Source organism: Palaemon carinicauda, unplaced genomic scaffold, assembly GCF_036898095.1.
Source record: "Palaemon carinicauda isolate YSFRI2023 unplaced genomic scaffold, ASM3689809v2 scaffold48, whole genome shotgun sequence".
Lineage (NCBI taxonomy): Eukaryota > Metazoa > Arthropoda > Malacostraca > Decapoda > Palaemonidae > Palaemon > Palaemon carinicauda.
The window spans coordinates 136,325-160,265 of NW_027171739.1; the positions used below are offsets into that span (position 1 = coordinate 136,325).

A 23,941-nucleotide genomic window follows, 5' to 3' on the forward strand; every position below is an offset into this window, starting at 1 on the left:
CACATATAGTACAGTGAACCCTCGCTACCTCGCGGTTCGACCATCGCGGATTCACCACTTCGCGGATTTTTTCCATAACCCATATATATACAGTAATATATATATATATATGTGTATGCATGTATTTATGTATATATGTAGGTATGTATATGTGTATACATATAAATATATATATATACACACACACACATATATATATATATTATATATATATATATATATATATATATATATATATATATATATCTATATATCGAAAGTAGGAAGATGTGATGTAGTTCTAAGGGAAAAGTATGGGAAATATGTCTGGGTAATAAGCAAAGCTCTACCTCCAGTTTGTTTCTACATTATGATCAGAGATAAATGTAAACAAAACATTGGTTGCCATTTTTTATCATGCTTTTTAGCATGTTTAGGAAATGCATGATATAAAATCACCTTTAATATTTGTACCTGTTTTAGTTTAGGGTACTGTAGTACATGCATTAAGTGTTCTGTACATTAAAGGGTAGTTTGTTAACAGTACTACGTACAAGGGAAGGTTTTAAAAGTCTGAATATACATGTTGAATAAATAGGTAAATATGGTGTCACTACTTCGCGGATTTTCACCTATCGCGGCCGCGACTGGAACCTATCTACCGCGATAAACGAGGGTTCACTGTATCTAAAAAAATTTTCTAGGTTCAACTGCCAGTGTAATTCAACTAGCATAGGAGTGATCACTCAGGGTAGGACACCTTTTATGAGTGTTGCTCCTCTGTTTACTATGTTTTGTAATTCCATAAGTTTCACTTAGGGTAGATTGTAGTGGGTGAAGTTTCAGTAGTTAATTGATTCTTTAGTGTGATAGATTTTTATGGTTATTCTCTCATTTACTGTAATCTTGTATAAGAATCACTTGCTAGCCTGTTCATTGTGAGTTGGTGTTCTGTTTGGCTAATAATAAGTGAAGTTGACTGTGAATGAACAAATACGGCCACTTTTTAAAACCTTTCTTTTTTTACAGGTAGCTCTTCAAACAAGCTGCAGGTATGAAATAACTGTCAAGAAAGAATAGCTGAGGAATGCTACTATTCTGTACTAAGAGTTCTTCAAGTGTGTCTTCAAGAAAATCTTCTGTTTTACAAAGTACTAGTTCTTTCAACACTCCTTTTGTATTGGTGTTTAGAATTTAAGTACTGTAGACATTGCCATAATTTTTTTCAGTCACCTAACGTTTTCACTTCAGTGGATACAAACTCTCGTCCTTTAATATGCGTATGATTTCAGTGAAGCTGGAAACTCTGCTGTTAAAAGATTGTAATGAAGTGTCGGTAGTTACAGACGGTAAGACACTTCAGACTTTTGGCTCCGAGCAGTATAGAAGTACTGTCTCGCTAAGTTGGCTGCTTTAATCTTTTCTCTTTACAGCGTGTTTATGCTGTTTGCCAAATGAAGAAACAATGTGTGGCCATCTGGTTTCGCCCTGGAGTTGCGGGCCAAAAGTGCAGCACCTTCACAAGCAGAAGCTATGTTCACTCCCATTCTTGTGTTCTTGCCTGTAGGGCATGTGTATTCACTGTCTTCCCCTTCAGAGGAGTGTAATGACAGGTCTTCACTACAAATTGGTTGAATACAGCAAGAGTCGGAAGAAGGCAAAGCGTGACTCTTCATCCTCTGTCTTCTTTTAGGCCAAATAAATCTACTAGGTCTCTTCTCTTGCCCTAATTTATGCTACAGAATGACCCAGATCTTCCCCTAGTGGTGTTGGAGGTGGTTTTGCCTGATGCCTACATGGATTAGGGGAACCCCATCCTTCACCCCATATCGAGCCTGACAGTGTCGTGGCCATGTCCTTGGCTCTGAAGATGCTGTGGCCTTTAGACCTCATTAGGACGTTCCAGTCTCTCATTGCTGCTACAACTGCTGCAGAAGAATCCTTGCTTGACGTGACCCCCTCTAACGTGGTCAAGACTACTTAGGTGCAGTTTGTCAACAGGTCCTCGCCTACAGTAGTCCCCTTCCAATGCCATTTTGACCTCTTCTTCGGAAGTGGTCTCTCCGGTGACTACCCATCTCCCAGAGGTGAAATGAGGTGCTTCTCCTGTGCCCAACCAGTGGCCTCCCATTCACACAAATGTGAAAAGGGCACCACGCGTTCCCGATGGGAACAGTCACTAGTTGACAGCATTACGCACACACACATCCTTCCGAGGCTGGATCGCGGGGGTCGTTCTGAAAAAAGATTGAGACAAACCTACAGAAAATACTGTAGACACTCGCGCTTTGCGAAGCGTTCTCACTCTTCAGTAGAATATTCCTCTGATCCCTTCCTCTCATGTACAATCATGTGCAAAAGAGTGTATCATTCCTTCGAACAAGAGAATTTTCATATAGGGTTGAACTTGGTGATTGTGCCCAGAGCGCACTTATGCCTGTGATGAAGAATCAGATCTTAAGGTGGATTCTCATCCTCTGTACTGATTTTTTACCAAGCATTGAGTTTTTTTTATAATGATTGGCAACAGCATTAGGGCAGCTTAGATGGAAATGAAATAAGAGAAATAAATGTTATATCTCCTTGCTTCTCATTTTGTTTTTATTTTACGTTGCGTATCTGGGTTCCTCCACTGATTCTCTCTGTTATTGAGTGATTCTCAATCTGATGTTTTCCCAAGTAATTCTTCATCTGTTCTCAATAACATTGTGCTATTTTCTACCCACCAGATGCTCACATCGTCTGCTTGTCTTATGCTGTGCAGGACTGCTTCCTTAGATCTCTCTCTCTCTCTCTCTCTCTCTCTCTCTCTCTCTCTCTCTCTCTCTCTGTATCCAATAATCTGAAATAACTAAGCTATGTTGATGGGTTGACGGCTGAAAGTTTCACCTTTTATGATTTTGCAGTTCTTTACTTCTGCCAAATGGTTACTTCTACACAGCAGAAAATCTGTTTCCTGTCTCCCATCACTATATGTTTTATAATCATGACAGCACTTGCAAAAAAGGTGTTGTTTATTGCCATATCAAATGTTTTTAAAGTATTTTATTTTAATTGTTCATTATTTCTTATATTGTTTATTTAATTCCTTATTTCCTTTCCTCAGTGGGCTATTTTTCCCTGTTGGAGCCCTTGGGCTTATAGCATCTTGCTTTTCCAACTAGGATTGTAGCTTAGCTAGTAATAATAATAATAAAAGAGAATGCAAAATCTACTATTAGGTCATTTAAATTCCCCATACTATGACCTCCCTGAAGTCTAATATTTTCCCCGACTACTTCCAATGTGTCCATTCAGGTCACGACATATAACTGGTCTTCTTTCCAGGTCTATTGATGTTACCACTTCAGTCATTTCCTTCCAAAATATATTCCTAATTTCCTCCTCATTCACTGGCTACATTTAGATATGTTCCCCAGAGCACAGTTTTACTTTCATTATTCTACAACTCTTTCTTGTCGATGTCTCGCAGGAATTTTATACAGGAGAGGGGGTTCCCAGCCCCCTCGTCCCGTCCCTTTTAGTCGCCTCTTATGAAACGCAGGGATAACGTTGGCGCTATTCTAATTTTTATATGCCCCTGCGGCCACAGGGGGCAAGGAACATAGAGAGTAGAGGTCCCCTTTTTGTTTTGTTTCATTGTTGGTGTCGGCTACCCCCCAAAATTGGGGGAAGTGCCTTGGTATATGGATGGACAACTCTTTCTTTCCACTTGAATCAAATTTTTCTGTTTGCTTACTAAGGACAACACCCACTCAACATCTTCCTCTATATATAATCTTACTTTTACTACCAATCTATCTTACCTTGTTTGCTTTCTACCTTGTCTCTAGCACCCACAAGATAACAATTTTCATTCTCTCCATTACATTTGCCACATCTCTACTTCTGGTCATGGTTTCAATTCTATAATTTTGGACTTCCGCCTTCAACCACGCTCGTCTTGAGGTGGTAACCCTTGCCCATTTTTCGGCTGGGTCAGGTGAGGCTCCCGGCTTCCCATGAACAGGGTATATCCCGGTTGCTTTATAAGCGGAGGCCTCTCCTGCAGCCAACTCTCGCCATTTATCTGGATTTGGGACCAGCATAGAAGTATGTATCCTCGATGCTTTTGAAGCTGTACATTTCAGACGGTGTGTCCTGAAAGGATAAGTTCATGCCTGACTGTCCCTATAAACAGAAACTTAGCTTATCACCTAAGAAAGTTTTCTCTGGTTGATTGCAGTCAACACTAGCACCTCTACAGGGCTGAGTGTTAGACATCAAGGGATTTTAAACCAACAAGTTTGGTTATAGAAACTTCCTCCCTCCTAAGGATAAGTCTCCCGATAATGGATAAGGGTTTTTTTGTACTTTTGGAAAGTACCGTACACAAACTTGCTTTGTTAAAGATATAATTCCCGCATGAACTGCCCTGCAATTCTTAGGTGAGTAGGTCAAAGTTGGTGGGTGGGGATTCTGTCCCACCCGCTAGCATCTACCGACACCTCGTTATAATTTTTTCACAGCCGAGTTTCCAGATTTGCTTGAATTATACTCCTGTTAAAGGGCTTGTGTTTGTTGACGGGAAAAATAAAAATGACTAAATCATATTGGGATATTTCTGTAGAAACTCATTTGATCAAAATCAGAAAACATTTGGTTGATTGTCGTAAGTTCTTGACAATAAGATTTTTTTGCATCATAGAGGTTTGTTTTCATAGAAAATTATTGTAAAGTCTTATTCGGAAGAAAATAACTAAACATACGACCATTTTTGATATCTTTAAAATTAAATTATTTGAAATGAAAATCTTGTTAAAAATCATTACATACATGACTTTAATTCCATTTTACTTCAAACTTTCTTATACACTTTTTTTTCAATTCCTTTTTCCAAAGTAATTTCTTTATATTTATATTTTTTTCATCTTAAAACATTGTTAACTGAAAAGAAAGTCGTACTATTTCAAATGTTCCTTTGCTGAGTGTGGGTGTGATGTTTGTGATAAAATTAACAATGAAAATACCTAAACAACCAGAAATTTACCAAAGTTTTTCCACTGGTTAATTTGTATAAGGATTTGGAAGTTCGGCTTCTTATTACCAGATATTTTTCCTGCTATTTTATGTCTTAAATTGTAGTCGTCATTTTTACAAGTTTGAGACTTTTGTGTTAACCCTTTTACCCCTGGGCTATTTGGAACTTTCCAACCCTTAACCCCAAGGTTTTTTTTTTTTTCCAAGCACATTTTGCAATATATATTTTTTAAATTGCTCTAACAGCCTTAATTTTTGTCATAGAGAGATCAGGTTGGTCTCATTCTCTTGGAAAATGCCTGAAGTGTCTCAAAAAGTTATAAAAGATATGCAAAAAAAAAATTTTAAATAGCATTTTTTTGCAAGGACGTACCGGTACGTCCATGGGGGTAAAGGGATGAGTTTTGTGAAACGTACCAGTACGTCCTTTGGGGGTAGAAGGGTTAACATCAAGTCTACTGCACACATTCCATGAAATTCAACTTTAGAACATAATCCAAGATTTTCCTTTGGTCGATTTGTTTAAAGGTTTTGAAGCCGAATGCTTATACCCAGACATTTTGTCTGCTATTTTATATATTAAATGATGGTTGTCATTTTTTTCAATATTGATGATTATTAAACAATAGGATCATGTATGTAGACGTAGGTTGTATATTGTTTGAAGCCTTTAGTGGAGACTTATGCTTAACTAGGTGAAGAAAAATTAAGTCCTTTTTATGGTTAAAACCTAAAGTAGTTGGCGTTTTAAAGTAGCAATTTCTTTATCAAACGTTCAGTCTTGGGGAAACCAACCCACTGAAGTATAGCAGTCATGATCACAAAGGTGGTCTTTTCTAACCAAAATTCAACTTGGTTTTTTTCACATTTGAAAGTAAAATTGTCACTTTTTTCACGTTTAAAATATGTAAAATATTTGCATTTTGATCATAAAAACTTTAATCTTTTTTATTATAATTTGGCTCTTATTTCAAAGCATATTATTAGTTGCTTTAAATTTGATTTTGTGATATTCAAAATTTTTTTTATTTGAATATTTTTGAGCAACATTTTTGTTAGAATGATGCAAGTGTTCAGATCTCAAAATAGGATGTTACTTCGGTTTTGACACTCACAAAATGTTCACAAAAATGTTATTTGTAACTGTTTTGTAATATGAGTTTCCATCGACTTTGTTTCGCCAAAATGTGATGATTAACTCTAATTTAATTGGGTTATGTTGTTATGTTCTTAAATATGTAATTTGTAACAAACTTGAAAGTTTTTAGTGTGGTTGAGTGTTGATTTAAGATTTTGAATCTGTTAGAGAAATGCCTTATATAATCTGAACTATATCTGTACTGATTTCAACCAGTCATTTTCATGTGTTTATTATCTTCAAACTATAGAAACTCCTCAAGTTAAAAACTTAATTGGTTCCAAGAATTTGTTTGTCTAATTTTGTTAAATTTTTGGCTTAGGGTACGTTTCACCTAACACACGTCTATAATTTTCAGCTGGAAAGGTTAACAAGTATGAAAATAGTCGTTTCATATTGCAAAAATTGTCTTGCTTACTGAATTAATTTACATAATTTCAGCTGAATTCTTTTTTTTATCTGAATATTTGTAAGTAGAAGACCTGTATAACATTGTTTCAGACGTATGTCCATCATAAGGTTTTATAATGTTAAAAACTTATTTGTTCTTACGCAAATACAAACACTAGTCGTTTAAATGGGTAAGTTCTTGGCGCACTTTTGTTCTGACCATATAGAAGGAGAACTGGTGGACGTGGCAACAATGTATGGTTGCATCGTGCTTCCGCCCACGCATCGGCGAGGCGATGCTAGCGTCACTTCGCTTTTGGTGGCCGTAGCAATCGCATGTCTGCTTGCTTTGTTCCTAGATCGTGACTTTTTCTTATGTGTCAAACAAGTGCTTGTGGGAATTTGCGATGGTCTTGAGGTCGCCCGTGCGGCACCTTCGTGAGCCGTGCAGAGCTTGATCACCATCCTTTTTATAGGCAGGTGAAAAAGGTGTGATGTGAATTCTATTTGAGGTTCGCAGTATGGAAGTTAACCCTTTTACCCCCAGGCTATTTGGAACTTTCCAACCCTTAACCCCCAGGGGTTATATTTTTTCCAAGCACATTTTGCAGTATATTTTTTTAAATTGCTCTAACAGCCTTAATTTTCGTCATAGAGAGGTCTGGTTGGTCTCATTCTCTTGGAAAATGCCTGAAGTTTCTCAAAAAACTATCAAAAATATGCAAAAATGTGAATAGCAGTTTTTTGCAAGGACGTACCGGTATGTCCATGGGGGTAAAGGGATGAGTTTTGTGAAATGTACCAGTATGTCCTTTGGGGGTAAAAGGGATGTATAAATGTAGAAGGAGGTTGTAAGGATTCATGTTCCAGCCCAGCCTTTATATAGGTATTATATTTAAGGAATATAATGTATATTTTTTATTTTATGCAGCTTTTCAAGCTTAAAAAGAAAGGGAAGTAATGTCCTTTCTCCTAGCCCTGATCCAAATGTATTTGATCCTGCATCATCAGACGCAAATACCGAGTGTAAGCTCGTGTAATCAGCTCTTTATTTTAGATATAGCAGATCAGGGAGACTTCTCTACCCAGTAAGTTTTGCCTATCCAAGTGCTACACAACAGTGTATGCCAAAGAGTACACAAAGTCAATTTTAAGGCTGCGTAACAAATATTTCCTACAAGTACATTGTCTTTGAGGAAGTAAAAACTTATTCACAACCCTTCTTATTACCCCACGGGGAGAGAGGTGTTGTCTTGCAGGAAAAAATAGATCATTTTTTACAGAAAGGTCAATAGGTTATGTCCTATTAACTTATTAGCAATAGCGCCAGAGTAATGCTGTGTCCGCAGTTCCACAAACAATCCCCATGCATCCTAATATATGTGCCACCTGAACCATCTAGTCAAAATAGAGATATCATGATACTCCTAATTAAGCAGTTTTCAAATGCATAAAATTCTCTCTGAAGTCTAGTGGCTCATCAAGACTACATACCCTCTTTGGCAGGGGAAGATTTGTGTGCATATGGAAGCACTAACTCGCTGTCTATTAAACTGGGTGTAGCGGGCCGAACACCGGGCACATCTAGTAAACGACTGAAATATTTAACATCGGCTTTTATTGCTGGAGCTAGACACTAACTCTATCAGGGTCGCCTTTCCTATCTGAAGCTGCTTCGACTTCTGTCCATGCTATGCTTCGTCTTGTTCTTTTTCTTTACTTTCAGTACACTTGTGATTATGATTTTCTCAAGTGAATGAGAACCTGTCCTTATGGCACCTTTGTGAGTTGAATGGAGGTACATCCCCATCCTTTGCTTCCTGGGTGTTTGGGAAAGCAATGCTCCTTTATCTCTACTTGTGAATTTTACCAGGATTGGCCACCCTCTCAATGGGAGAAATCGAATAGCCGTTGGAAAAAGAAAGTTAAAGAGCGATCGCTCCCCTTCTGCGTCTTCCTCTGCTTAGAGCTAGAAGCAGAAGCCTTCCTTCCCAACTCCTGACCTTTTTCTTTCAGATCCATCCTTATCGGAGATTCCTAAAACTCCGATACCCCTAGTAGATGGCCATATTTTCCCAGACTTTGTTGATGTGTTATCACCTATCATGCTTAGTGAACCCGAGATCAAACACAGTGATGTAGATCCCGTGTCTTCAGCTCTTTTGCAACCAGGGAAAGAGGCACAACTTACATTGGTCTCGCCACCCTTGATGAATCTTATCAGCGCTCTCTCTCTCTCTCTCTCTCTCTCTCTCTCTCTCTCTCTCTCTCTCTCTCTCTCTCTCTCTCTCTCTCTCTCTCTCTCTCTCTTTTTTTTTTCCATGATGCAAGAACACCTCCAGTGAGAATTTTAAAAAGATCGCCTAAGTGTTTGCCTGAGCAACATCAAACCGAGAGGTTACAGATCAATAACTTCACCAAGTACAGGAGGAGCTTACTATCCTCCTAACCTCATTCATGACAATTCTGATCCTTTGATTTCCAGAGGTTGTAAAGGTAAGTCTTCCCCCCAAAAGGAAGCAGCCAGCTTCTCTCCAAGGAAGACCACTTCGTTTTCAAGTACACCTCACCAGGAATTACAAACCTGGTCGTATCATCCTAGAGCCAGTGCAACGTTAGTTCTGCACTTAAACTCATGAACAAGTCCCACATTTGCTTTCAGGTACAAGCAAGTGTGCTTTTTATACTCACCAGTGAGGAAATGCACAATCGGCTGGACTTGCTCACAAGTGAGACACGAGATCGCCATCTCATGATCAGCAACAACTTGTATAGATGTATCAAGAACAAGTTTTCCATCCTCACGAGATATATGGTGTTACCCAGGGTAGTGTTCTTGGCCCATTACTTTTCATACTATATACGAGTACACGGGACATGTGGTTTTGCCTAGAAAACAGGCTTGCTGTATTTGCAGATGATGCTACTCTCTCTCTCTCTCTCTCTCTCTCTCTCTCTCTCTCTCTCTCTCTCTCTCTCTCTCTCTCTCTCTCTCTCTTTTTGCATCAATTCCATCTCCTGAATGTGGACCTGTGGTTTCTAAATCCATTAGTAGAGATCTAGCTGAAATTAGTGCATGGTGCAAATTATGGGGCAAAGTTGAACCCTAACAAAACTCAACGTATGATTGTACCGTAATTACGTCAAGGACAGTGGCTCCTCGACATCCGGATCTCTGCATTGATAATGTTTCTTTAAATCTGTTTAACTTAAAATTTTAGTTGTGATTCTTAATAGAAAAATTTATTTTTGAGAGACATTGTCTGTTTTCTTCAATTTCACAGAAAAATTGGCCTATTGAGAAAGTTTTTTGAGAGTTTCGGTGATCAGTCGATTCTGAAGTATTTTAATTCTTTCAATCTGCCTTGTTTTGAGTGTTGTTCTCCTCTCAGGTATTCAGCCTCAGAATCTCATCTTAATTTGTTGGACAGGAACTTATGATCTATTAAATTTCTTATTCCTGATCTAGATATTAATCTGATACTGTCGTTCAGCTAGTTTGTTTTACATGTTGCATAAAATTTTTCATAATTCTGACCATCCTTTGCATTCAGATCTTCTCGAACAGTACCATCATGTTGGTGATACTAGGCAGGCAGTTTATTCTAATGATCATGCCTATTCTACTACACACTATTCTAGATGTTTTATTCCAGCTGTGACCAAGTTGTGGACTTAATCAGGTACTTGAATTGGTGGAGGTTCAAAAGCTTAAACCTGCAGCAAATGTTTCTATGTTGAACAGACTGACAGGAGTTTTTTTTTTTTTATACAAAAGGTCATATTTTAATATTATTGTTCATAGTATTTCATTTTAATTGCTCATTACTACTATCGTTGTTTATTTACCTCCTTATTTCCTTTCCTCACAGGGCTACTCACTCTGTTGGAGCCCTTTGGCTTATGGTATCCTCTTTTTTTCAACTAGGGTTGTAGCTTAGCTGGGTATAATAATAACCTATGCCCTTTCAGGTCCATCCAGACATGGAAATCCTAACGTAACTTCTGCTATGCTTGTTATTTTAGATCTAAGCAAAGAGTTTTGAAAAGGAAATAGGCAGCAGATCATACCTGCTATTTTACTTGTTTCACACTAAATAGGGTACCCACCTTCAGAAGGAACAAGGTCAGAGGTTGGAGAGTTGCTCCACATAAACTCTAGAATTGAAACTGGCGTATTTAGCATTGCACCACTCTATGGCAACCATCAGTAGTCTCTCAGTAGTGTTGATGAGCAACAACATGACTGTACGGATGTATGTCTAGAAGCAAGGAGAGCCTGTGTCCCACCTTCTTTGCTAATTGTCAGTGGATATGTAACATCTGACATAAAGTGAATGTCGTTCACCTCGACCTTCTGCATCCTGGGGAAAAGGAACGTGATATTAGCCAGTCTGAGCCGATTTGTCTTTGAATCATTAGGTGCCAAGAGAAAACCAATCTTCTGGAGTTCCTAGAATATTAACCCTTTTACCCCCAAAGGACGTACTGGTACGTTTCACAAAACTCATCCCTTTACCCCCATGGACGTACCGGTACGTCCTTGCAAAAAAATGCTATAAATTTTTTTTTTTCATATTTTTTATAATTCTTTGAGAAACTTCGGGCATTTTCCAAGAGAATGAGACCAACCTGACCTCTCTATGAAAAAAATTAAGGCTGTTAGAGCAATTTAAAAAAAATATACTGCAAAATGTGCTGGGGAAAAAATAACCCCTTCGGGGTTAAGGGTTGGAATTTTCCAAAGAGCCTGGGGGTAAAAGGGTTAATAGGTTTGTTGATGACCTGAATCAAATTGGCAGCATATTTTCCCGTTCAGTTTCAGATGCAGGCCATCTACTCTCCGATGGGATAGACATTCAAGATTTCCCCCTGTTCTGCTTGATCTTTCAGATCCTAAGACCACCTGGTATGGAATGGCTTCAGGTAGATTGGTACCCGAACTTTCTAGATCTAATTGTAGGAGTTTCAAGGGATCTTCTCGATTGGCCACTTCTGCTATGATAATTGCACATAAAGAAGTTCAACATAGCAGTTTTGTTACTATCTCTTCAAAGTTGAAAGTTATCTAGAACCTTCTCTAGAAATTGGGTCTTTGAGACTTCTGAAGCAACTTTCAGATCCCTCCGCAAGTTGTCTGTGGATGTCTTCTAGGGAAAATGATCCCACCTCTGTGACTAGCGTCATTTACAGAACACTGCACCACTCTAGACTGCTATTCTTATTAGTTATAAGAGCATGTTCATCATCGGGAAAAGCGTCCACTTGGGGCCCTCCCTAAGCACGATATACGTGGTATTGCGGTAACTATGTTTCCCACAAGAACTGTAATGACACCTTTTGCTCTCCACAGCAAAACTTCAGATTAAGACCTAATACTAGAGAGTCTACTGTTTAGTTCTAGCTTCATCTAAGAAAGAAGCAAGCTACATGATCTATCTTATCTTGTTTCAAACATCATGGGGGTGGAAAAATTTGTCATTTACTTTCATATCAGAATTTGTAACCAAGGTCCAAAATCCTGCTATTAATGATACCAAATTTGATTCCTTAACAATATGGGTGTCAAAGGAGGTAACTGATGATCTGAACAGTTTGTTACTTGTCTTGTAAGGGCAGTTCACTTATACCTTGAAAGTGGGCTGTTCCCTGCCACCTGTCCTTCCTTATCTTGTTTGTTGGCACAAGTCGAAACAAGAAGAGAGGGTGCAAGAACAATCCATTTCTGGTTACAGGAAATTATTGAGAGGTTACATCTTTGGGAGAAGCACTGACTGGTGCCCCTCCCAAACCCCATGGCATTCTAGGTCTTGCCTCAACTTTAGCTTTCTGAAATAATCACGCAGTAGACATGGACAGATATTATTATGAGAGCTTTCAAACCCTAGGGAGAAGTATTGACCAGTGCCCCTCTCAGGGCTCACAATATTCATGGGCTTGCCACCACCATAGTTTCCCACAAGACCCAAAGTCCCCCTTTTTGTAACAACCAATTTGAAGCTCCTTTTCATCATTCAAGGGGGTGGATGATGACTTTGAGGATTTACTACTATGATCTGTTAGGGCAGTCCATCTCTATTTGATAAAGACTATATCTTGTCAAACCCATTGTCTCCAACCTATTTGTCAACACCAGATGAAAGAAGAGGAGTAACCAAAAATACAATTTTTCTTTAACCAAGGAGACCATTATTAGTTCTACAAACCCTTGGGAGAAGTATCTAACAGGGCCTCTCCCAGGACTCGTGTACAAATACCACCTGGTATCGCAGGATCTTGGAAGAGGAAGACTACCTTTTCTGCTCACTATAAGACTCTAGACACCTGTTCTCTAGACCCTGTATTGGCTGTCCAATAGTTGGTGTAGAAACTATGCTTTGCAGCACAGTTATCCCAGTGTCAACTCGTCTGTTACTTATTCTTACCTGAAGTGGGAGCCGAATGCAATTAACCTTTCACCCCATCCCATCCTGAATCTCATGGCCGTGAGAGCATCAGCACTGGTGGACACTCAAGCAGTTGAGCACACCTTCAATCATTCATTATAAAATTTAGCTTCGATTTTATAAGACATGATTGTCTGTTACAAAGTGCAGTATATTGATTTCCTTGTCAGGCACGGATGAACACTGATTTTCATGTCACTTGAGGATTTAGGTATACCCCTACCTCTTATCAGAGCCGGGCATGACCTTTTTGAGCCAAGGGTCAAACATACACCTTTTTCTGACATTGGGACTTACTTCCTCCTAAGGAACTGCCCCATTAACATGACGACACTAGCATCACTTTGCTGATGTGTGGATGGAAGCATGGTGCAACCATACACTGTTGCCATGCCCACCGGTTTTCTTCTACATTGTTGGAACGAAAGTGCACCAAGAGCTTACCCTATTAAAATGACAAGGTCTTGTATAGCTAGGAAAAATACAAATTACTGTATTCTTGAGATTTGTAGATTTTATAAAGAAAAGTAAAATGTAAATGATAAGTCAAAGAAAGCATAAGTTAATTTAGATTGTGAAACTCTTTCTACTACTGATAGAATTGTCCTAAATTTAAACTAGGTTCCAATTTTTCTTTGTACAGTATTTTCAACCAGTTTGAGCTCAGCTGTAAATCAGACATTCCATATAATACTAAAATCAGCATAACTAAAACTGGTATCAAAAGAGCCCTGACAATTTTTTTGTATAGGGTACGGAGGATGATTACCTAATGGCAGGAGTGTCCATGAAAGGGAACTTCTCAATTTCATAGAATCTTTAGTTGTTAGTTGTTACTATACGAATGTAAACTGGAGTCCTTTAATTAGGAGATGATTCTAGTGCAGCTGAAACTCTGCCATCTAACTTTAACGAGGTGTCTAGTTACCAACTGGTAGAAGGGATCTCAACCCCCTTGCCGGTAAACTGAAGAGTCGCTTTTATTCTGGCTCTCGTACAAACTTGGCTTTTGCTCCTTTTTTTCTCTTTCAGATTGTATGTGTTTGCCTGATGCGGCACTTTCGTAAGAGATCGATCCCCTGAGAGGAATGTAGCGAGCGGTCAACCTCCCAGTGGCAAGTATATGGCAGGAGGAGAAAGAAGAGGGATAAACACAATTCTTTCTCCACTGGCTCATCCTCAAGGTCTAAAAAAGCAATTAAACCTATTCTTTCAACCCCTGGTAGTGCCTTCTGACCTTTCACTGTCAGTCATGTGGTGGCAAGACGGGTAAGAGTGGCGGTGAATTAACTCTTGGTCAAATTCCAGAGCGAAACAGGTGAGCCTCTGCTTCAAGAAGAGCCCACTAATAGTAATATAAATACATTTAATGACGCAATGCAACGCCTTTGGACTTCTCTTGGAATAAAGGGTACCCCATCCAAAGAATGGCTGATTTTAGCTCTTAATCCCACTAAGGAGTTTTGATAACTTCACGATTTTGACCTTCAACGTGATTTCAAGCAGCCGGCTAATACTTCACCCTTCACTGTTTATCCTACACCTTAGGGGGTTGACGAGGAATTCGGTATTGAAAGGAACTAGTTCTTCTTCCCAAAAGAGATGCTGTAGCACCTCCAGCTATGAGAAGAGCTCTTGATTTTGCAAGTCTAGAACAGCGCAAGGCTTCAACTAGAGATATGCATAAGCAGTATATATATGTAAGCACGTAAAATGTCTTGACTCGGACTCATCGTTTATCTATGAACAGGCTCCCCAAAAGCTTTAAAGAGGGATCAACGACAACGAGACCATTGCTCGATGACGGCAAAGAACATAGTCTTGCATAGAAGACCTTGTTGATATCACCTTGTAAGGCAGGTCTTCTTAGACCTTGCCATCAGCCTTTGCTATGCAGAACCATCACGTAACGCAGGATCCCGACCATCTCACTTGCGTGGATCAAGCTGTCACTATCCTGACCCTGTCTATGTCAGCTGTAAGGTTGGCAGCTCAACATATCATTTTCACAGCTTCTGAAGCTGCATCTTGGTTGAACCATTTGTGAGGAACAATTGGGTTCCTATGCACGAGCAAGGACCTAACAGATTCTGAGAACCAGTTCAAAGCCTTCACTCTATCAGGGGCTAAATCTGATGGAGATTTTGGTCCATCAGGTAGGCAACGAATGGGCCAACTAGGTCCTAAAGAAGCGAGATGTGGTGGCCTCAAGTTTGAAAAATATTTAAATAAAGAGAAATGCTATACCTTTGGAAACCGCCCCTTTTTTTTTGGAACAGGTAAAGCTTACAATGAGGAATGGAGGAAGTTCAACCAAGACTCACTTCTCCACCAAGCAATATTGCAGAAGAGACCTCAGACCACCTCCTCGAACATCCGTACAAAGTCACCTCCTCCTCCTCGGCTAACTATGGGGCAAAAATCAAGACCTAAGCAGAGGAATAGTTTTAATCTTAAACTTTGCAGAACTTGATTGAGTTTGGTCAGCCTTTTCTACATCGGACTCGATGCCAAAATCGAAGATGTAAAGGCAGATGAGGCCCTCGCTTACGCTATGGCTGGGAATTTCCCCACTTGGCTACCTCAAGAGTTGGGGGGATGCATGAGGTGCCAGCTTCACGGGACAGAGCAGTGGACGTTATTAGGTTTGGTTACCACCTCCCGTTCACCAGCTCTTCTCCTCCCTTCATTCCAACTCCATGGAGTCAGTCCTCATATCACAAAAAATCGGAGAAGTTCCTTGCCCTATGCTCTCTAAAGGACATATAAAAGAAGTCAAGGACGGGTACTTGGGCTTCTTCAGCCATTTGTTTCTAGTCTTGAAAGCCTCAGATGGATGAAGAGCCGTAATAGGCCTGTCAGCTCTGAACAAATTTATCCACCAGATTCATTTCAGGATGGAAACTTTCCAAACAGTCAAAACATGTAAGGAAGAATGATTTTATGATCTCATTAGATCTCCGGGACTTTTACTTCCAAATCCCCATAAATTGCTCTACGCTTTGTCGTAGGAAGCAAGAATTTCCCCAGTTTATAGTTCTCTAGTTTGGGTTGTCCACAGCCCCTCAGGTATTCACCTGAGGGTTTACATTAGTTTGAGCATGGGCTCATGCCAACAAGATATGTGGATAACTGGCTGATACTAGCAGAATCAGTCCCAACTTTTTTATTGTCGAGACAGACTGCTCTCGTTTTGTCGCAATCTATTGATTGTGATGAATCTAGAGAAGTCCAAGCTTTCTCCAAAACAAAGAATGATATACCTGAGAATAGTGGTATTTTCACATTGCATTAAGATTCATAATGCTTTGTCAAAATCTAAGGCAAATACTGGAAATAAATGTTGTCTAGGTACTATCCTCATCCAGGAGCATGAACCTTTACAGCCGCAAATACACAGTACAAAGCTGTATCTACAAGCAGCATCTACAATGTGTCTTAAACACTGTGCCACATTTGCAAATAATAAGCTCTGGAAAATCATGTGAAAATACACGCTGTTCCTCGAGGATGCTGTCAGTTATCAATGTTATTATCTTTAAACTTTCTCTTAATTTTAAAGATGATAATTGAATATATGCAAAATCTTCAGCAGCTGATTTTAATGAGCTGGCTTATTGCTGCCCCGAGTAGGTAGGATCACACACACACTTATTTTGGATAATTTTGTACATGCATGAACAGGACATTTGATGTCTGTCCTCTTCCATGTGTTGTTATTTTTTTATTCGTTTCCTCTTTGCATCATATAGGAAGAGTTCCAGTTAAAGTGAAATCTTTTATGTTGTATTTGTTTAATGGACTATTTTTAGGTTTTGTTTTATATAGACTATGCTGATGTAGCAAGAAAGATTTTCCCATCCAATGACAGGGTAAACCATTTCAAAAAGGAGGTTCAGCCTTTACATAAAGTTCAATAGTCACAGCTACCAGCCCTACAATGTTAGCAACTTTTAGGCGACTTGATATCCCTAGAGTAACTGGTTCCTCACAGTATGCTCCATCTAAAGTCGGTACAATGGGGCCTAAAAAGACTCGTAAACTGCAAGCCGTCCCCGAACTTTAGTACCAATAGAACAAGATACCAAAGTTGATCTGCTTTGGTGGCTGAACAAGGAAAAGCTCTTTCAGAACTCTCAAGGAGAGTGGTCTCCTCCAGTTTTCCTGTTTACATATGAGTCGAAGAAAGGGTGGTAGGCTCATCTCAAGGGCCAACTGACATTAGGTTAATGGTTCCAAGGAGACAAAACTCTTCGCATCAATGGGCTAGTTAAAAGCAGCCTATATGGCTTTTACATTTGTAGGTGGTTTAGTAGGTCACTCGGTTTCCTTGATGAACGACAATGCAACCCTTAGTGACGCAGTATAACGATAAGAAAGAAGGCACAGCATCACAGACTCTTTGTCAAATGGCAGTGGGAGCACACAAGTGGGCAATCCACAATGCATGAATTCCCTCAGCTTGATTCATTCCCAGGAAAAGGAATTTCATAACGGTCACGTCGAGTCGAAAATATCAGGTAGTTGGGTTAGAATGGTCTTTACATTCCCAAGCAATGACAAAGTTCCCTACTTTGTGGGGTTCCTTAACAATCAACATGTTTGTTACAAGCTTCGACAGGAAACTGTACGAGGATGCATTCCAACACCCATGGGACAGCCTTAATTGCCTTCCTCAAAGGATAATAAACAAAGCGTACTCGTCCAAAGATCTGAAGTTATATTAGTAGCTCCAAAGTGGCATCAAGCAGAATGGCACGCAGACCTTCTGCATCTGCTAGTAGAGATTCTGAGAGAACTTCCGCAGTGGCCCAACCTGCTCTGTCAACTCCACTTGCAGATGTTCCGCAAATCAGTGGATTCCCTATCACTTACGGCTGGAAGGTATCCAGCATCTCTTCCGAGAAAGAGGCATTTTGAGCAGGACTGCAATAACGTTTTACTGCCCCAGGAAATTCTCCACCGACGTTAAGTGAAGTGGGCCATCATCTGTGGTTGGTTTTGTCAAAGGAATACATCTCTCAGAGCCTCTATTTCAGTAGTGGCAGACTTTTCAGCTCAACCACAGAAGGAAAAGCACCTCTAAGTATCACAATGAAAGGGTATTGTTCACCCTTTAGCCTGGTACTGAGACTGAGAGGAATATTGTAGATATTTCCTTGTCTTGGGAATTATCCATGAAGCAGACCTTTCTTCCATGTGAGTTGAAGTGTAACCAAGGTATTACAGTCGCTAAAATGAGAGCTTCTTACAAACCATTGATGTAAGGCCTCGGATAGGTACTCAACCATGGCTTCATCGAAGTTAATAGGCAAGTTACGTGGACTCTCGTATTTGTTCTCTTACTTGGAACACCAGAGGCAGGTTTTTTTATCGTTTGCTTTTGACTAACAGACTCAAAATCCATCAATCTTGGATTCGAGAATTTTAATCTTTAAAAGCATCCTCTCCTAGGGATGTAACCAACGATTCAGATGAGTTACTTTTGTGTTTTGTAAGAGCGCTACCTCAAAAGAACCCAGACTGCCTTATGCAGATTACAGAACCTTTTTGTAAACCCTGGCAGAGGGAAAAAGGTGGTCGCCAAAAATAGTCACATTTTGGCTGCTGGGGGCTATTATAAGAGCGCTGAGTCCTAGATCCCCTGGAGCACCAGAATGAATTATGGTGCCCCTTTCCCCCCATAACATCAGTGGAGTCGGTACGAATCGTCAAGAAGAATCTATCGGTGGCTCAAGTTTTAGACCCCGGAATATGGAAGCGTCAAACCACCACCGCTGCTCATTATTTGCGGGAAAGCACTCGCAGGTCGTTAGACATGTTTTCCCTCGGACTTGTGATTGATGTTACAGAACCAAAAGTATCACATCGAAAATAGCAGTTACAACCTATTTCTAGGTGGAGAGAGAGTGCCTGGCCCCTTTTTCTCTCCAGGGGTATAGCAGTTGGAATCCTAGTTGGCTAGACCGATGATGATACAAATAATCATCACCTTCACCCAGCATCTTTTCTATTTTACTAAATAGAAGTACAGTATTCATTCCAGCTTGCTCCACACGATCGGAAGGTGGATGTTTATGGGCAAAGCCCTCGTTTGTTCATGCTTATCGTCACAAACTAACTCGTCCAAAGATATATCCGGTCCCTTGACAGGCCAGACAGTACTGGATTGGATCTCATTTTGATTACGGCTGATTTTTCCTTTGCCCACACACACGCCTAATAGTCTGCCTAATTCTTTACACAATCAGTCTCCTCATTCATCTGACAACACTTAAGAAAACCCAAAAATTTCTTGTTCACTCAAGAGGTTAACTGCTTCACTGTAATTTTTCAGTGGCTACTTTCCTCTTAGTAAGGGTAGAAGAGACTGTAGCTGTGGTAAGCAGCTCTTTTAGAAGGACACTTCAAAGTCAAGCCATAGTTCTCTGTACCATTTTTTCCCACTGACGGTTAGAGTTCTCATGCTTGAGGGTACACTCGGGCACACCATTGTTTCCTTATTTGCTTTCTTCTCTGGGCTATTTTTCCTGTTGGAGCCCTTGGGCATATATCATCCTGCTTTTCCAACTAGCACTGGAATAGCTAGTAATAATAAAGATATTTGCTCTGCAACACCCTTGATTTCCTGGGTCGTGAACCTCATGCTAAGCTTAACCCTGGCTCACAAGTTGTCTGGAATGCTATTCTCCGCACCTTATCAGACCTGAGATCGTCAATCTTAGGATGTTAGCCAATTAGTTTGGTAAGTGGACCTCTGTCCTCTTAAGGATGAGTCTGCTAATCAAAGGACAAAATAATTTGTATTTTTTCCTAACTAGAAGCCGGAGTTGTTCAACTTGCTTCCTGCCATCAACCCCTATTGTCTCAGATGCAGTCAAAGTGACCGACTGCTCAGTGTACTGGCAAGGGGCTGAGGCTTCCCTGCTACCGGCTTGTAATCACTGATGCAGTCAAAGTGACCGACTGCTCAGTGTACTGGCAAGGGGGTTGAGGCTTCCCTGCTACCAGCTTGTAATCACTGATGCAGTCAAAGTGACCGACTGCTCAGTGTACTGGCAAGGGGGTTGAGGCTTCCCTGCTACCGGCTTGTAATCACTGATGCAGTCAAAGTGACTTGACTGCTCAGTGTACTGGCAAGGGGGTTGAGGCTTCCCTGCTACCGGCTTGTAATCACTGATGCAGTCAAAGTGACTTGACTGCTCAGCGTACTGGCAAGGGGGTTGAGGCTTCCCTGCTACCGGCTTGTAATCACTGATGCAGTCAAAGTGACTTGACTGCTCAGCGTACTGGCAAGGGGGTTGAGGCTTCCATGCTACCGGCTTGTAATCACTGATGCAGTCAAAGTGACTTGACTGCTCAGCGTACTGGCAAGGGGGTTGAGGCTTCCCTGCTACCGGCTTGTAATCACTGATGCAGTCAAAGTGACTTGACTGCTCAGCGTACTGGCAAGGGGGTTGAGGCTTCCCTGCTACCGGCTTGTAATCACTGATGCAGTCAAAGTGACTTGACTGCTCAGCGTACTGGCAAGGGGGTTGAGGCTTCCCTGCTACCGGCTTGTAATCACTGATGCAGTCAAAGTGACTTGACTGCTCAGCGTACTGGCAAGGGGGTTGAGGCTTCCCTGCTACCGGCTTGTAATCACTGATGCAGTCAAAGTGACTTGACTGCTCAGCGTACTGGCAAGGGGGTTGAGGCTTCCCTGCTACCGGCTTGTAATCACTGATGCAGTCAAAGTGACTTGACTGCTCAGCGTACTGGCAAGGGGGTTGAGGCTTCCCTGCTACCGGCTTGTAATCACTGATGCAGTCAAAGTGACTTGACTGCTCAGCGTACTGGCAAGGGGGTTGAGGCTTCCCTGCTACCGGCTTGTAATCACTGATGCAGTCAAAGTGACTTGACTGCTCAGCGTACTGGCAAGGGGGTTGAGGCTTCCCTGCTACCGGCTTGTAATCACTGATGCAGTCAAAGTGACTTGACTGCTCAGCGTACTGGCAAGGGGGTTGAGGCTTCCCTGCTACCGGCTTGTAATCACTGATGCAGTCAAAGTGACTTGACTGCTCAGCGTACTGGCAAGGGGGTTGAGGCTTCCCTGCTACCGGCTTGTAATCACTGATGCAGTCAAAGTGACTGACTGCTCAGCGTACTGGCAAGGGGGTTGAGGCTTCCCTGCTACCGGCTTGTAATCACTGATGCAGTCAAAGTGACTGACTGCTCAGCGTACTGGCAAGGGGGTTGAGGCTTCCCTGCTACCAGCTTGTGATTACTGATGCAGTCAAAGTGACTTGACTGCTCAGTGTACTGGCAAGGGGGTTGAGGCTTCCCTGCTACCAGCTTGTGATTACTGATGCAGTCAAAGTGACTTGACTGCTCAGCGTACTGGCAAGGGGGTTGAGGCTTCCCTGCTACCGGCTTGTAATCACTGATGCAGTCAAAGTGACTGACTGCTCAGCGTACTGGCAAGGGGGTTGAGGCTTCCCTGCTACCAGCTTGTGATTACTGATGCAGTCAAAGTGACTTGACTGCTCAGCGTACTGGCAAGGGGGTTGAGGCTTCCCTGCTACCGGCTTGTAATCACTGATGCAGTCAAAGTGACTTGACTGCTCAGCGTACTGGCAAGGGGGTTGAGGCTTCCCTGCTACCGGCTTGTAATCACTGATGCAGTCAAAGTGACTTGACTGCTCAGCGTACTGGCAAGGGGGTTGAGGCTTCCCTGCTACCGGCTTGTAATCACTGATGCAGTCAAAGTGACTGACTGCTCAGCGTACTGGCAAGGGGGTTGAGGCTTCCCTGCTACCAGCTTGTGATTACTGATGCAGTCAAAGTGACTTGACTGCTCAGCGTACTGGCAAGGGGGTTGAGGCTTCCCTGCTACCGGCTTGTAATCACTGATGCAGTCAAAGTGACTGACTGCTCAGCGTACTGGCAAGGGGGTTGAGGCTTCCCTGCTACCGGCTTGTAATCACTGATGCAGTCAAAGTGACTGACTGCTCAGCGTACTGGCAAGGGGGTTGAGGCTTCCCTGCTACCAGCTTGTGATTACTGATGCAGTCAAAGTGACTTGACTGCTCAGTGTACTGGCAAGGGGGTTGAGGCTTCCCGGCTTTTAATTACTAACACGTTTCGATAAAAGTTAAATGGCCGAGATCCAGCTGTGCTAGAATCATATTAAATATCTCGGGTTTGTTTAAGGAAAAATACAAATTACTTAAAGATTTGTGATTTTGAGTCCTTGAACTAATGATTCTACCAAGTTCATGAACCCTTTTGCCTCAGGGTAAAGCCTCCTCAAACCCCTATGAAAAAAAAAATTGTTGAAGCTCTTTTAAATAGTTTTAGTAATGTTGATTTTAGTGTTCTATGGTAAGCCCAACTTATGGCTGAACTCAAACTGCTTGAAAATGCAAAGAAAATTAGAACGTAGTTTAAATTTAGGACAATTCTGCCCTTAGCAGAAGTGTGTCTTTCTATTTGCTCATGTTTTCTTAAACTTTTGATTCACATTTTTTTTTTTTTTTTTTATAAGTTTTTAACTGTACAGAACCTTAGATAGATGTCTTGACCATTTTTATACAGTAGTTTAAGGAGAATATATAGAAGAAAATGTATAGGTCCAGGAGTGAGTGACAATCACAAATCATTTTGAGATGTACTGTTCATAATTATCAAAATTATTGACGAATCACAGTAATATAAGATTTTAATTTGAACAAATTTAAAAGTTCAGGAGTGTGACACTCCCAAATCATTTTGAGATGTACCGTCTCATTGTTGTCGACTTGGTCACTTCGAAGAAGTTTAATTTCTTGAAGTTTGAGAAATGCACTACGTAATCCTTAAACTATAGCTGCGATATTGGTACAGCAGTTCACATGCTGCCGTACCGATATCGCAACTACAGTAAAAGGATTATGTAGTGCATTTCTCGAACTTCAAGAAATTAAACTTCTTCAAAGGATAAAGTCAAAATCAATGAGAACAGTTTATCTCAAAATGATTTGGGATTGTCACACTCCTAAACTTTTAAATTTGTTCAAATTATAATTTTATGTTACTGTGATTCATCAATAATTGTCTGAATTATTCATACTTGGTGTCAACAATATTTTATCATGACATGTTTTTAAAGTTTAGTGCTTTTCTATTATGCATCATGTATAAAAAATTCATATTTATATAATAAAAATACATAGAGGACCAATAAAAAAATATAATTTGCCAAGAATCTTTTATTTCACATCATACAAAATATTTCTTATAAATATATAAAAAAAAATATTTTTTTAATTTTTTTTATTTTTTCCTATATATGTGTACCCCCCCAAAATAGGGGCTGACCTTACAAAACTGCTTATATGGCACTTTGAGACCATCCCTTGCTGCCCTGCAGACCAGAGAACTCATACAGTAGTCAAAGGATCCCATTAACAGCTGTGGAATGTGTCTTAAGAAAGGAAAATTGAGTATTTGGCAACTGTATTTGCTACTGGAAGTATTGCCACTTGGTCATCTTCCAGTTTTGGTTAGCATTCACTGAAATGGAGTATCTTGAAGTTGATAAGAACGTAATTGTAACTAAGACAATGCTGAGAAGTTTTTTATCCTTAACATAAAGTTTTGACTTAGATGAAATTCTTAAAGGTGATCAAAATGTTCCAGTGAAAAGTAATCTTGAACCCAGAAGTACTTGATAAAATTCTCAAGTCACACTTGTAATTTAGCCAATTGCCAGATTTTTATAAGTACCATTTAACTAACTGAAGCAAATTTGCATTATTTATGACTGGACATTAAATTTATATTTTTTTACCCATTCAATGCCCTAAGACCATCTTTGACTATACAGTTTCATACTCCTTTTGAAAGGGACAGTCTAAGTAACTCCTACTCCACAATGGTCTGAGAGAATACTGTGCTTGGAAAGTATGATGCTCAAGATAAGTACCTGGGTAGCAATACCATATTGAAA

The 23,941-nt window shown here is 40.5% G+C and overlaps 1 long non-coding RNA gene across 1 annotated transcript in view; it reads left to right on the forward strand.

Annotated features, from left to right (window-relative positions):
* LOC137636995 (uncharacterized) overlaps positions 1-22,261 on the forward strand; it is a 43,332-nt gene extending 21,071 nt beyond the window's left edge. Inside the window, exon 3 of the long non-coding RNA XR_011043341.1 lies at positions 1,009-22,261. This is a non-coding gene — a long non-coding RNA (uncharacterized lncRNA). The remainder of the gene's footprint in view (positions 1-1,008) is intronic.
* Positions 22,262-23,941: the final 1,680 nt, after the last annotated feature.